This window comes from Phacochoerus africanus, chromosome 4 (assembly GCF_016906955.1).
Source record: "Phacochoerus africanus isolate WHEZ1 chromosome 4, ROS_Pafr_v1, whole genome shotgun sequence".
NCBI lineage: Eukaryota > Metazoa > Chordata > Mammalia > Artiodactyla > Suidae > Phacochoerus > Phacochoerus africanus.
Window position 1 is genome coordinate 97,496,047 of NC_062547.1, and position 14,483 is coordinate 97,510,529.

Here is a 14,483-nt window from a genome sequence, read left to right on the forward strand (position 1 = left end):
GCGGAAACGAATCCGACTAGGAAACATGAGGGTGCAGGTTCAATCCCTGACCTCGCTCAGTGGGTTAAGGATCCAGCGTTGCCATGAGCTGTGGTGTAGGTCACAGACACAGCTCAGGTCTGGCATTGTTGTGGCTGTGGCATAGGCCAGCAGCTATAGCTCCTATTAGACCCCTAGCCTGGGAACCTCCATATGCCGCCGGTGCAACCCTAAAAGGACAAAAAGACAAAAAAAAAAAAAAAGAAGAAGAAGAAAGAAAGGTAGACACAGTATAAACACAAAGAAATCTAACAATATGGTCATTTCATGCCTGGATAGTCCTGCTGAATAATATGTAATTTTGACAGTCAGTTCTTAAGAAAGAAACTTTATGTTTACTGTAGAGACCTGAACATACTGTTGGCATGAAATAATCAATATTGATAACAGCCAAATTTTAGGCAATGTGCTCTCAATAAAATTTATTGGTCTCTGTTGATTGGCACATATGCTAGTAATAAATATTTTCTTAGGTACAACAATAAGCTTCCTACATTGTTATACTTGCAACACACAAAAACCCAAATTAGGGCTACAAAGGCTGTTAGCATTTGATCTATATTGATTTGTCAATAATAACAAGGTACATTGTTACACAGCATGGGAACAAATAACTGGAGTAGTTGACAGTTCTTAAATACGGTAAATTCTTCCTAAATTTATTCTTCCTTTCCATAAACAATTTAAAAAAGAATTAAACTCTTGCAGAAAGACAGCAATAAAAAAATGACCTGATTTTCTGTGTGCAAGTTCCCAGTACTTTGCAGAGCAGAAGTTTAAAAGTCTCAGCTTTTCCACCGTGCAATTCAGAGAATGTGGTGGGAACAGAATGCTAAGGCAACTCAGCTGGAAAATATCTTAGATGAAATATTTTCGTCGAGCACTTTTCTCATGTGAATTTGCCTCTAGTTTGGTATATACCAGTCACCAGAACATGGCATTCACTTTGCTTCATGTCTTGAGTATTTTTTTTAAGCAACAAACTGCTGCATAAGCTAGCAGAAAAAAAAGCAAAAAACAAAGCAACCATGTTTAATAGGAGCTATAACACTTACGAGATGAATAGACAAGAGTCAAATTTCAGTATTCTCAAAGGTCCTTTCCTGTGATAAAATGGCAATAAGGAAACTCCTTAAGGCTACGTGCCTAGTTTGGTTTTCTTCTCAACATCGTATTCATTATTACCCATAAGGATTCATTTCTATTCTTTAAAGATATGTGTCAAGTTTGATAGCTTTTTATTCAAAGTGAATAATAACAATCTAAATATTAAAAACATATTTTTCCCCAGATGTGCTGATGTCTCAATAGATTCTTTTTTATATCAAGGAAAATAAAGCACGTACAACTGCTTATCAGATTTGGAGCTCATAAAACTGATGTCCTGGACAAAACAGCAGCTTATCCAGTAGATGTCATCTGATCAAAAATATTTCAAATACACAAAAAAAGAAAGTTAAGAGAACCATATGAAAGTGTGATAGTTAGAAAAACAATTTAGAAATTAACTCTTTAAATGGTCAAACAAAATTAAATTAGGTTATCTTGACCCTATTAAAAGTTTACATTCCAGAGCAGTGGTTCTCAATTGCTCTCAAATTTAATTTTTCTGGGATACAGGCCAGGTAGCAGGAATTTTTTTTAAATCTCCATAGGTGATTCGAATGTGCAGTCAGCAGTAAACCAAAAAGGAAAAGAAAAATTAAAAGGGTCTTAAACAACAATAAGGGATTAATTTCAAAAATATACAAATAGCTCAAGCAGCTCAAAATTAAAAAGCAAACCAAAAAAAAAAAAAACAATCAAATAATAGGCAGAAGACCTAAAGAGACATTTCTTCAAAGAAGATAGATGAACAAAAAGCACATGAAAAGATGCTCAACACATCAGAGAAATGCAAATCAAAACTACAATGAGGTATTACCTCACAGTGATCAGAATAGTTATCACAATAAATGCTGGAGAGGGTGTGGAGAGAAGGGAACCCTCCTACACTGTTGGTGGGAATATAAATTGGTACAACCATTATGGAGAACGTATGGACATCCGTTAAAAGACTACAAATAGAACTACCATGTGATCCAGTAATCCCATTCTTGGGTACATATCTGGAGAAAATCACAATTCAAAAAGATAAATGCACCCCTATATTCACTGCAGAGCTATATACAACAGCCAAGACATGGAACCAACCTCAATGTCCATTGACAGAGGAATGGATAAAGAAGTTACGGTGTGTGTATACACAATGGAATATCACTTAACCATAAAAAAGAACAAAATAATGCTATTTGCAGCAACATGGATAAACCTAAAGATTATCATGCTAAATAAAGCAAGCAAGACAGAGAAAGACAAATACATGATATCACTTATATGTGGAATCTTAAAAAATGATACAAATGAACCTATTTACAAAATAGAAATAGTCTCACAGACTTAGAAAATAAATTGTGGTGGGGGGGTTGGGCAAAGGGACAAATTAGAAGTTCGGGATTAACATATATAACACTACCATAAAAAATAGATAATCAACAAGGACCTACTGTATAGCACAGGGAACTCTACTCAATATACTGTAATAATCTGTACAGGAAAATAATCTGAAAAGGAATAAATATATGTATATGTATAACTGAATCAGTTTGCTGTCCACCTGAAACATTTAACACTGCGCTGTAAATCATTATACTCCGATATAAAATACAAATTAATTTTAAAAACTGAAAATATATTTTTTAAAAAGTCTTAAAAATCTAACTCTGTTCATCCAAATTGCTATTTAACTTTGTTTAACATTGATCAGCAACCAACCATGTTTCTGTAGAGATAAATCTTCCAAAGTATTGTCATTCCCTTCCAGCTCCACCAAAATCTCATAAACCCCTTTCCACAGAGAACTAAAGAATATTTTTTTCTCATTCTTTTCTGTCTTAGCTGCAATGAATATGGCTCCAAAATTGCTAGAGAGCACACAAAAGAGACAATCATTAACTGCTAATATAATCAGATGCTAGTACACCCCTACGAGCACTTCCTAAAAGATAATGCTTACAAAAAGAAACGGTCATCTCGACCAAATATTTGTTATGATTTTACAATTACTTGATGTAATGGAATCCTTTGTTTTCTCAGAGATCCAGAATTTCTCATTTTTGTAACAGTCACCAATATTCTAGGAAAGGAGGAGAAAGAATGAGTTAAACAAGATGTAATCATTAGACTTCCACTTCTTTTTTCTTTTTCAAAGCTTTATTGAGGTATAATTAATGTACAAAAAAATGCATATATTTGATATGTCCAATTGGATGAGTTTGAACATATGTACACACCCATGATACTATCACCACAATCAAGGTAATAAAGCTATCCATCACTTCCAAAAGTTTCCTGTGGCCCTTTGGGTTTTTTGTAGGGAAGTAAGAGAGAGGGTTGTTTGTTTTTTATGGTGAAACCAATTTAACATGAGATCTATCCTCTTAACAGATTTTTAAGCACAAAACACTGTATTTTTTAACTATATAAGAACTTTATATCTTTAGAACATTGTATAACTAACTTTCTTTGGACACATCGAACAGGAGTTCCCCATTTTTCCATCCCCTGGCAACCACATCCTACTCTGCTTCTTAGTTTGACTCTGCTTCTTAGTTTGCTTCTTAGATTTCCCATGTAAGTAGTATCATGCAGTATTTGTCTTTCTGTGACTGACTTATTTCACTTAGCATAATGTCTTCCAGGTCTATCCATATTGTCACAAATTGTAGAATTTCCTTCTTTTTTTAAAGACTGAATAATATTTTATTATACATATACACCATATTTTCTTTATTAATCTGTTGATGTACATTTGAATTGTTTATTTTGGCTATTGTGAATAATGCTGCAATTAATATGTAAGTGCAGATATCATTTTGAGATCCTGATCTCAACTCTTTTGAATAATCTCAGAAATGGAATTGCTGAATCATTTGTTACCCATAAACTGGGTTTGCCTCTTGATGGGTGTCAAGCTAAAAGGCACAAGCAAGCCAAAGACTGAGAGAAGGAAAAATTTATCACTTGTAGCACATAAGGAGAACACCTGGGATCTTTCCCAAAGCAAGGTCTCTGTGAGCAGCAAAATTGGGGAATTTTTAAGCTACGGATATATGCATATTCATGAAGGGCTTGAGCAGAATTCAATTCCCACAGAACTGGGGCAAAGGTTTACAGAGTCCAAGTTTCAGATGATTGAAGTCATTAGGGTCAAAAAAGATCACTATCATCATTCCATCCTCCACCTGGGTAGGAGCCTTAATTCCTGCAGAACTCAAAGATCTGTATCAGATTATTAGGTATGTTCCTTGAAGAGGAACGAGGACTCTGCTTTATCACTAAACTATTGTTTCTTGACTGCTTTTCCTTTGTTCCTGCATTCCCTCACTTCCCTTTAGATCATTAATTAATTACTGAGACCTATTCAAGGGCAAGCATTGTGGCCAGGTTTAGATGACAAAGTGCCTTAGGCTAAAAATGGCTTCTCTTATGTCAAGAAAGCCATGTCTCATTCTTTTTCTCAGAGAACTTCCTACTCTATCTGCTTATAATAGGCTATTTCTATTTTTAATTTTGATGGACTACATCAAAATAAAAAGCTTTTGCACAGCAAAAGAAATAATCAACAGAGGAGAAAAGTCAATCCATGGGATGGAAGAAAATATTTGCAAACCATATATTTGATAAAGGGTAAATAGCCAAACTATTACTCAATAGCAAAAAACAAACAGACAAATAAACAAAAAAACTCAATAGCAAAAATAATAACAACATTCACTTTACTTAAAATGGGCAAAAGGCCTGAATAGACATTTTCAAAGGAAGACATATTGGAGTTCCCTAGTGGCTCAGTGATTAAGGACTTGACATTGCCATTGCTGTAGCTCAGGTTACTCCTGAGGTTGGGTGTGATCCCTGGCCCAGGAACTTCTGCTTGCAGGGGGCCAAGGCCAGAAACAGAACAAAACAGAACAAAAGATATACACATGGCCAAAAGGCATATAAAACATCACTAATTATGAGAGAAATACATATCAAAGCTATAATGAGATACCACCACACATATGAGGATTGCTATTATTAAAAAAAATAAAAGATAAGTGTTGACAAGAGGAGAGAATGGAGAAATTGGAGCCCTTGTATATTGTTAATGTAAACATAAAATGGTGCAGCCACTATGAAAAACAGACCTTCACTTCTGATACCAACAAACCTGTAGTTTACATGATCACACACACACACACACACACACACAAAAGCTAACTAGTGGCTCAGGTCACTGCTGTGGCATGCATTCGATTCAAGCCCTAGCCTGGGAATTTCCACATGTCACAGGTCCAGGCAAAAAAAAAAATTTAATTTTTTATTCATTAATAAACACAATTATTACTTAATAATATAATAATGCATCATGTTTTGTAGTTATTTGTCAGCTCTCTAACAATTCAAATATGAGATTAAGTCAAGCTCTAATGGCAAGAGAATAAACCTGATCAGAACAACCAAAGTTAAAAATGTTAAAACATGTACATGCTAGTTGGAGGATTTTTTTTTTGTCTGTGTTTATATACTTTCAAAAATGGAAATTTAGGAATCAGCTAGATCTGTTCAAAATCTAACTCTGTCATTTACTAGAAATGTAACTACAGGAAAATTAGCCACTTTTCTTCATTGATAAAATAAAGACAGCAATAATATCAATGTTATGAGAAATATGTAGAAAAAAATGCCTGCATCCATATAGCACACATTGTTGAAGTTATAAACAGAAATGTAATGTGAGAAAAGGAAATGATAATGCTCTATCACTGCATCTATAAGAATTGTTGCTGAATAATAGCAATAATAATACCAAAATTATTTAAATCTTGAAATATGTTTTGCAGTATACTTTCTATCATTTTTATATGCAGTCTTTATTTTCTTCTCAACTGACTTCACAGGTTGAGACAGAAGTTTTGCCATTTTCAGGACACTTAATGATTTCCACATATGACTTAATTATACCTAATTTATGAGACTCATATTTATTACAACTAGTAATAGCATTTTCATTTTTCTATTCCTACAAAGTAGTCAGAGAAAACTGGAATAACATATTCAAATTGTCGCACTAATTGCCAAGGACAGCAATAGTTGGTTTTGTTTTTGTTTTTGTTTTAGGGCCTCACCTGCAGCATATGGAAGTTCTCAGGCAAGGGGTCGAATCAGAGCTACAGCTATTGGCCTACACCAAAGCAACAGCAACACGAGATCCAAGCAATCTACACCACAGCAACTCTGGATCTCCAACCCACTGAGCGAGGCCAGAGGTCGAACCCATGTCCTCATGGATACTAGTCGGATTCATTTCCACTGTGCCACAACGCAAACTCAAAAGACAGCAATAGTGCCAAACTCAAATCACTGGCTAGGAGGCAACACTGCCAATGCATTTCTCAAACTATCTACTTGTTGACTCAAGTATGGACGTTGCAATTTGTTGTGAAAGAGATGCTGCACTGTCTAATAGAGTAGCCATTAGCCATATGGGACTATTCAGATTTGAACTTAAAATAAGTAACATAAAATAAATTTTAAATTCAATTCTTCAGCCTCACTAGCCATAAATTCAAGTTATCAACAGCTACATGTGGCTAATGGCCACCATTCTGGACAATGCAGAGAACATTTCTAACACCACAGGAAATTTAGTTAGATAAAGCTAGTCTAGACACTTTTCGTGTGTAATATTTAAAAATGCAAATATTTTATGTTCTTCTCTCTTATATTTCATCCTTTTCTTTCCATTCTCACAACAATTCAATACCTTCCAAATTTAGAATGCTCATGACTTAGGTATTGTAATAATCTGTAAATAGTCTCGCTATTTCTAGTCTTTTCCCTAGCTAATCCATTCTTTAAACCAAATTTTAGAATTATTAATTATTAGTTAATTAATTTAGAAAAATTAATTTGAGATGAATTTTTCTCAAGCAATGCCCTTTTCCCCTACTCAAGACCTTCAGACTCTTCACCTTGACTGCAGTATATGTCCCAAACACAGGTGTTTACTTCACAGGGATCTTCTACCAACTGGCTTCTTTCCTTCTCCTGCAGAGGGATTCCCAAAACCATGTAAGTCCTCTGCTCTGTCACAAATATCAGTTCACTATCCCCTAGTTGTGCTTTGCCATTTTCCACTCTTGCTCAAGCTATTTTCTTCTATCAGGAGATGCTTATAGGTTCTATTGTGCATATTTAAGTGCTATACATAATCTCATCATATCCAGATTAAGTGTGACTTTACCCTTACAGCTGAACTGACACCTTAAAACTCTCTCTAATAACCCACATCAGTGACCTCTCCTCTGTAACTCTGACAGTCCCCACTGACTATCACATTTTATGACATTCATCATAACTACTGCTCCTTGCCTTCAAGGAATTCACAATCTGGTTTCTAGAGAGAATTGTATAGCCACAAACAGTAGCCGAGACCTATGAGAGGTTTTTGTATATCCCACACCATTTACCAAACATCTTTCATGAATTATACTTCGCAAAGTGGATTCAGATTTTGGAGTTCCTATCATGGTTCAGGGGAATACGACTAGTATCCATGGGGACTTGGGTTCGATCCCTGGTCTCACTCAGTGGGTTAAGGATCTGGCGTTGCCATGAGGTGCAGTGTAGTTTGCAGACACATCTCAAATCTGGCATTGCTGTGGCTGTAGTGTGGGCCAGCAGCTATAGCTCCGATTCAACTCCTAGCCTGGGAACCTCTATATGGCACTGGTGGAACCCAAAAAAAAAAAAAATCAATCAAACAGATTCAGATTTTATGTAGAAAAGAGAGTAAAAAGGTAGAGAAAAACAATATTTCTTGAGCATACCTCTAGATCTTCACAACCTTCAAGATTAAATATTATTAATTCCATTTTACAGATGAGATTCAGAGAAGTTAAGCAATTTACTTGAGGTACTAGCTAAGAAATAGTGATCAGAGATTTTAAAACAACAAAATCTAAAGATTATGATCTGTAGCTCAAAGGCACATCTCCTTCAATAAAGGACCTATGCTTTTCCCTCCAGGGCCAGGAGTTTGAAAAAAGTACTCTTGGCACATAATCAAAAGTTATCTCTATGATTTCTGTCTTCCTCTGTACTTTAAGACATGACCATGGCAAGTTTTACCCTCGCCATGTGACTGAGTTAGGCAGACCCCTGAATTTCTAATCTCTTGTTGATTACAAAAATTGCTATGGTCACTTTAGCCCTTCATTCAGAAATTACACATTTAATTCAATTCATTAATTAGTCCTTCAGTGTCATTCACAAGTAAGATTCTGCCCACTGTTCTCCAGCTATGGCCTTCAGGAGTAAGATGTGTCTATTTCTTCTCTCTTTCCCTCAGTTTGTTTTTTCTCCCTTCCTCAACAGCTGCAGTTTCTTGACCTTCGAGGATCAAATGTGTGGTGGGAGGAAGGGGAGGTAAAGGAGATAGGAAAGCTCTTCCTTGACTGTACTATCACGAAAAGGTGTCTAAATGTTCTTCAGGCCTAGCAGACTTATTCTTTCATGATGTTTTTGCAGATTCTTTGGAGACTTTCATACTGGACACCTAGAAATGCAATTCCCTTGACCATACTATGGCAGGCTGTTCCTAATCATTCTGTAGCCTCTGACCTCAGTGCCATACCTATTAGTCTCTTACTCTAGGGTGCCCTCACCCTATTACTTTATCTTTTTTTGCTGATTCCCATATTTAAATGACTTCAGTCTAATATTTCTCCTGAAATTTCCCCATGGCTACAATTCATGGACCTTTGTCCTCCTAAAAGAGGTACTTACGGAAACTTTGACAATACAGTCCTTTTTCCTTAAAGTCTACTTTAACATTCTTAGGCATGAACCAGACATTGGTTCATTCTGTTCCCAATTGTAAGAAACACACACACATCTGGTTCTCTGAGCTGAACGTCTCTCAACAAGACTCCAATCTTTCCCATGTCAAGGAGGGATGATATAGCACTCAAAGCTCTCTCCCAATACTCCTCACAAAATCCTGCTCTGACCCCACTGTCTTCGTTCCTCAAAATGGGTTTCAGAATCATCTCTCTGGTTCTCAGACAGAAGGTCACTTTCATAATTTATTCTTTTTTTTTCCCCAGGCTAGGGGTCAAATCAGAACTCCAACTGCCAGCCTACACCACAGCCACTGCTAACACAGAATCCGAGCCGTATCTGCTACTTACACCACAGCTCATAGCAAGGCAAGATCCTTAACCCAGTGAGTGGGGCCAGGGATCGAACCCGCAACCTCATGGATACTAGTTGGGTTCATTACTACTGAGCCACAATGAGAACTCCTTCACAATTCATTCTTGAAGGTAGCCCCAATTTCTTCGTGTGTCTCAGCCAAAACCAAGAGAGGAGGATTCCCATCTTAACATCCTATACACATTAAAGGACAGTTACCTCATATAGAATATAATCTCTGTTGTGGATTATAGTGATCAAAAAGCAGCAAATTTTGCTCCAAAATACCCATTTTCTATATGCCAACTCACTCTGAATCCTTTCAGTTCCCAATTATTTTTTTCATGGCAACACAAATTCTTCACTTGTCATTCCATATATCACTTTAGTATCTATCAAGTACTAAGATATATTTTGTTTTAATTTTCATCTCAAGTATCACTCTTGGCTTTTTTATTACTTTCATATTTCTCTTTTTTACCTAAAAAATGTTGTTCCAGTAATATTCCTCACTTTGGCCCATCTTGAGTCAGAATGAACAAAAAGTAGATATTGTTTTCGTTCTGTCTCTAATTCCAGATAAATTGCTAGTCTTATTCCAAGCAGTAATCTTTACTCATCCAGTTGTCTTTCACAAACAGAGCAAAGCAGAATCTGCTTCTAAGTTAAACAAAAAGCAGAAATCAGAATGTCAAATTATAATTGGCATATCCCAGACATAATCAATATTGCCTTTTGCAAGTTCCTCCCACAGTTAAAGCAAGCCCTGGTTGGCGCTGGCCAAATCTTGACTAATTTGGCTTCAAGTTATTACCATACTTAATATCTCTGAATCAACACTGATGACTAAGATAAAGTGAACTACAAGAAATGATCAGTCTTCAATGCAAAAACTTTTTCAATTTATGCCAACTCTTTCTAGTGCACCTGTTTTATGTTCAGAGTGGGAAGAAAATCAAAAAAGATGTGGCCAATTTTGAAAGAGACACAATGTTTTCAATGTCTCAAAATAGCTCAAATACATAGCATTGCTTCTACCACTTATTCAAACTACAAGGCTGATTAAGCATATGTGTAAAGCAGGCATGCAAATAAAAAATTACCTACTCAAGCCCCACCTTACTCTCCCAGGTTCCAGTTTCTCATCCAAAAATTGATATTGCAGCAAGTAGAGACAGAGAGAAACCAGCAATTCAGGGGGACATACAAGGAAGTAATATGAGAGAAATTTCAGTATTTTTGGTATTGCATTTGTGAAGGGCTCTAGAAATAATGTAACCCAGTCCCTATTTTTCAGAGGAAGACTGCCACTCTTAGTTCAAGTAGACTGCACTAGTTAAGCCAACATAATAGTACCATAAATCGCCATGGTTTGAATCCTAGGAAACTGAGAAGAAAAAGACTTTATATTAACCAGAGTCATATTTTTACCAAAGTTGTAATTGGAGAACCATGAAAGGACACAGAAATTGGTATAAGAAGGTATTTTAAAGAATTATTAATATGAACAAATCAATATCATTTCCCTAGAGAGACCACACTGGGAAAGTGGAAATATGAAGAGTCATGTTCTAGATTCATTCCTTCAAAGAATTTTGTGGGTGTCACAGGTTCTTCCAGGGCTCAGGACAAAACATAGGGTTAGATGGATAGCTCGAGACTGAGGCTCACATCTGTGCCTATCACGTATAGACTCTAAAGGACAAGATGAGAGTCAGCCAAGGATCAACCATTAGCAGATGAGCACGCTGAAATGAGATTAACAGCTGATTCAAAACTGAGGATAAATCCCTGAGAGGAAAAAATATCCAGGATTTTGGAATTTCCATTGTGGAACAGTGGAAACAAATCTGACTGGGAACCAGCATTGCTGTGATCTGTGGTGTAGGTCACAGACACGGCTTGGATCTGGCATTGCTGTGGCTGTGGCCTAGGCCAGCAGCTGTAGCTCCAATTAGACCCCTAGCCTGGGAAGCTCCATATGCTGCATATGCAGCCCTAAAAAGACCAAAAAAAAAAAAAAAAATCCAGGATTTTAATACAAACAGCTGAAGACTCAAACCAGTCCCAAGATTCAGAGAACATACCCAAGAAATACAAGATAGGAAGTGTTTAGAAATCCAGACAGGTAACACTGCATGTTCAAAGAAGGGTCTAATCTCCCAGTTGCAAAATGGTGGAAAATATAATGCAAAGCTTCACTGATGGGTGAATGTACATTATGTTGTATGGATATTTTTCTATTGATTAAAAATTTTATTTCATTTAATCTGCAAGGGTAAATTTTTTGTTTTGTTTTGTTCTGTTTTTGGCTGTACCTGCAGCATGTGGAAGTTCCTGGGCCAGGGATGGAACCTGACCTGCAGTTATGATCTGCACCACAGCTGCAACAATGCCAGATCCTTAACCCACTGCACCACAGGGGAACTTCCTCCAAGGGTAAATTTTTTAAGTTGAAACAGTGACATTTTAAATAACCCATCAATATTTTATAAATCTATCCATTGGGCAATTGATCCACAAATTGGATTTTAACCAAATCAATGCAGTGTAATACAAAAACAATTTTCAAAGACTATCTGAATAAGATACCAAGGATACAAGGACAAACAAAATACTGGACAGTGTGACAGTGATAATATCAAAGCAATTATAAATGTGGTGAGTATTAGGAAATGAATGTTATGGGAGTACTACAAGGGGAATTCAATCTAGCATGGGGAATCAGGAAATGTCTCCTTGACCAGGTGGTATCTAAACTGAGATCTGGAGCATAAGCAGAAGTTTGCCAGGTAGAAAGTTGAAAATGTATGGGGTTTATTTTGGAATGTGACTGGAGAGGATCAACTGTGGCATTCATAGGAATTAACCATCCAATAAAACAACAGAAATGTGAGAAATGTCATTGTTGTTTTAAGTCATTCAGTTTTGGGGTATTTTGGGTTTTTTGCCTTCACAAGGCCTAGCTATGGTGCTGATGAGCTAAAATTGGTCTTCTGAGCATCCTTACACATTACCAAGATCTGAGCCTGATTTTCTATGCTTTTGCAGACTAAAAACTATGAGTACCCATGATCAGATCTGGCATTTAATTACATTGTTGCCACAATGATGGAGGGTGCTATTAGCATTTAGTGAATGAGGCCCAGGGATGTTGTATACCTTGAACCACAAGAAATTATTCAGCATTTCTTTTGACTTGAGAATATCATGCCAGACATTCAATTAGGGAAAAAGCCTGAACCTACACCTTAAGTTCCTTTTACATATAAACACACAGTGTGATTTATGCTGTTTTTGCTATCTATGATATTTGAGGAATGTAATTACTATGGAAAGTAAGAGAAGACTATATTTTACTTTGCTTGAAAGTGTACCTGTTGTTGTTCATCATTCTAGAAATTCACATCACTAACAGAAATACCACTCATGGTGACTGGACTGCCAGTATAACACACCTGTGTCAGTTTACATTTGTACCATCAAATCTACAGGGATTCTTCAAATAGGGACAGACATCTGACTACCTCCCTATACCTTCTAGTGTCACTTTGCCAGGACATTGACATATGGAAATAGATACTACTTTAATATTAATCTTTTTATTTTACCTTATATAAAAGTTGTCACATTATTGATTTTATATTATCTGTGGAGTTTATTTTAGGAAAATAGAGGTGACATTACCAAATATATATTGTAAAATGAGAACTTTGGCTTGGAGAGGACTGAGCTTGGAAGGAAGAAACATATCCACTGTAGCCCATCAAATTCTTGTAAGCATTTTTAAACGTTGGCATTTTAAAAGAAGATAATATCTTTATACCCAATTGATCATTTCCTAAGTTTAAGAAAATTCCTTTGGATTCAGATATGAGTTAAAACGTGTTGGAGTTCCCGTCGTGGCGCAGTGGTTAACGAATCCGACTAGGAACCATGAGGTTGCGGGTTCGGTCCCTGCCCTTGCTCAGTGGGTTAACGATCCGGCGTTGCCGTGAGCTGTGGTGTAGGTTGCAGACGCGGCTCGGATCCCGCGTTGCTGTGGCTCTGGCGTAGGCCGGAGGCTACAGCTCCAATTAGACCCCTAGCCTGGGAACCTCCATATGCCGCGGGAGCGGCCCAAGAAATAGCAACAACAACAACAACTACAACAACAAAAAAGACAAAAACAAAACAAACAAACAAAAAAATGTGTAATGTTTGCAGCCAATTTTAGTGCATACTGTTATTGACTACTGTGCCCTGTGTTCGGCCCTATTTTCTCCCCTAAACTAGGACAGAATCGCTTGTATAGATCTCTTTGGTCACTAAAGCAAACCAGTCTTTTTCAGTCATGGTTTCAATTGATGCTTCTATGCAACATCAAAATTGTCTCCTTTGATGTGGTACATATACACAATGGAATACTACTCAGCCATAAATAAGAACAAAATAATGGCATTTGCAGCAACATGGATGGAACTAGAGATTCTCATACTAAGTGTTAAGTAAGAAAGAGAAATACAAATACTAAATGATATTACTTATATACGGAATCTAAAATATGGCTCAAATAAACCTATCTACAAAACAGAAACAGACTCACAAACATGGAGAACAGACTTGTGGTTGCCAATGGGGAGGGGATGGACTGGGAGTTTGGGGTTAGTAGAGGCAAACTATTAGATTTAAAATGGATAAGCAATGAGATCCTACTGTACAGCACAGGAAACTATATTCATTCTCTTGGGCTAGAACATGATGGATGATAGTATGAGAACAAGAATGTATATATTATATATGTATTTATATATATATATATGACTGGATCTCTTTGTTGCACAACATAAATTTACACATTATAAACCAACTATACTTTTAAAAATAAAATAAAATTATCCTCTCTGAACGACTCAAGTATGGATCAGCATCAGGACTGTACTCTGTCCATTTAAGTTCCCTGAATTAACCTTGCTTGCTTTCCCTAAAGTTACTTCATTATCCATTTCTTCATGCTTTATCTATAATTTACCCCACAAAACTCCAAGAGATCTTTGGAGTTTCCATCGTGGCGCAGCAGAAATGAATCCAACTAGTAACCATGAGGTTGTGGGTTCCATCCCTGGCCCCACCCAGTAGGTTAAGGATTCGGCATTGCCGTGAACTGTAGTGTAGGCTGCAGATGT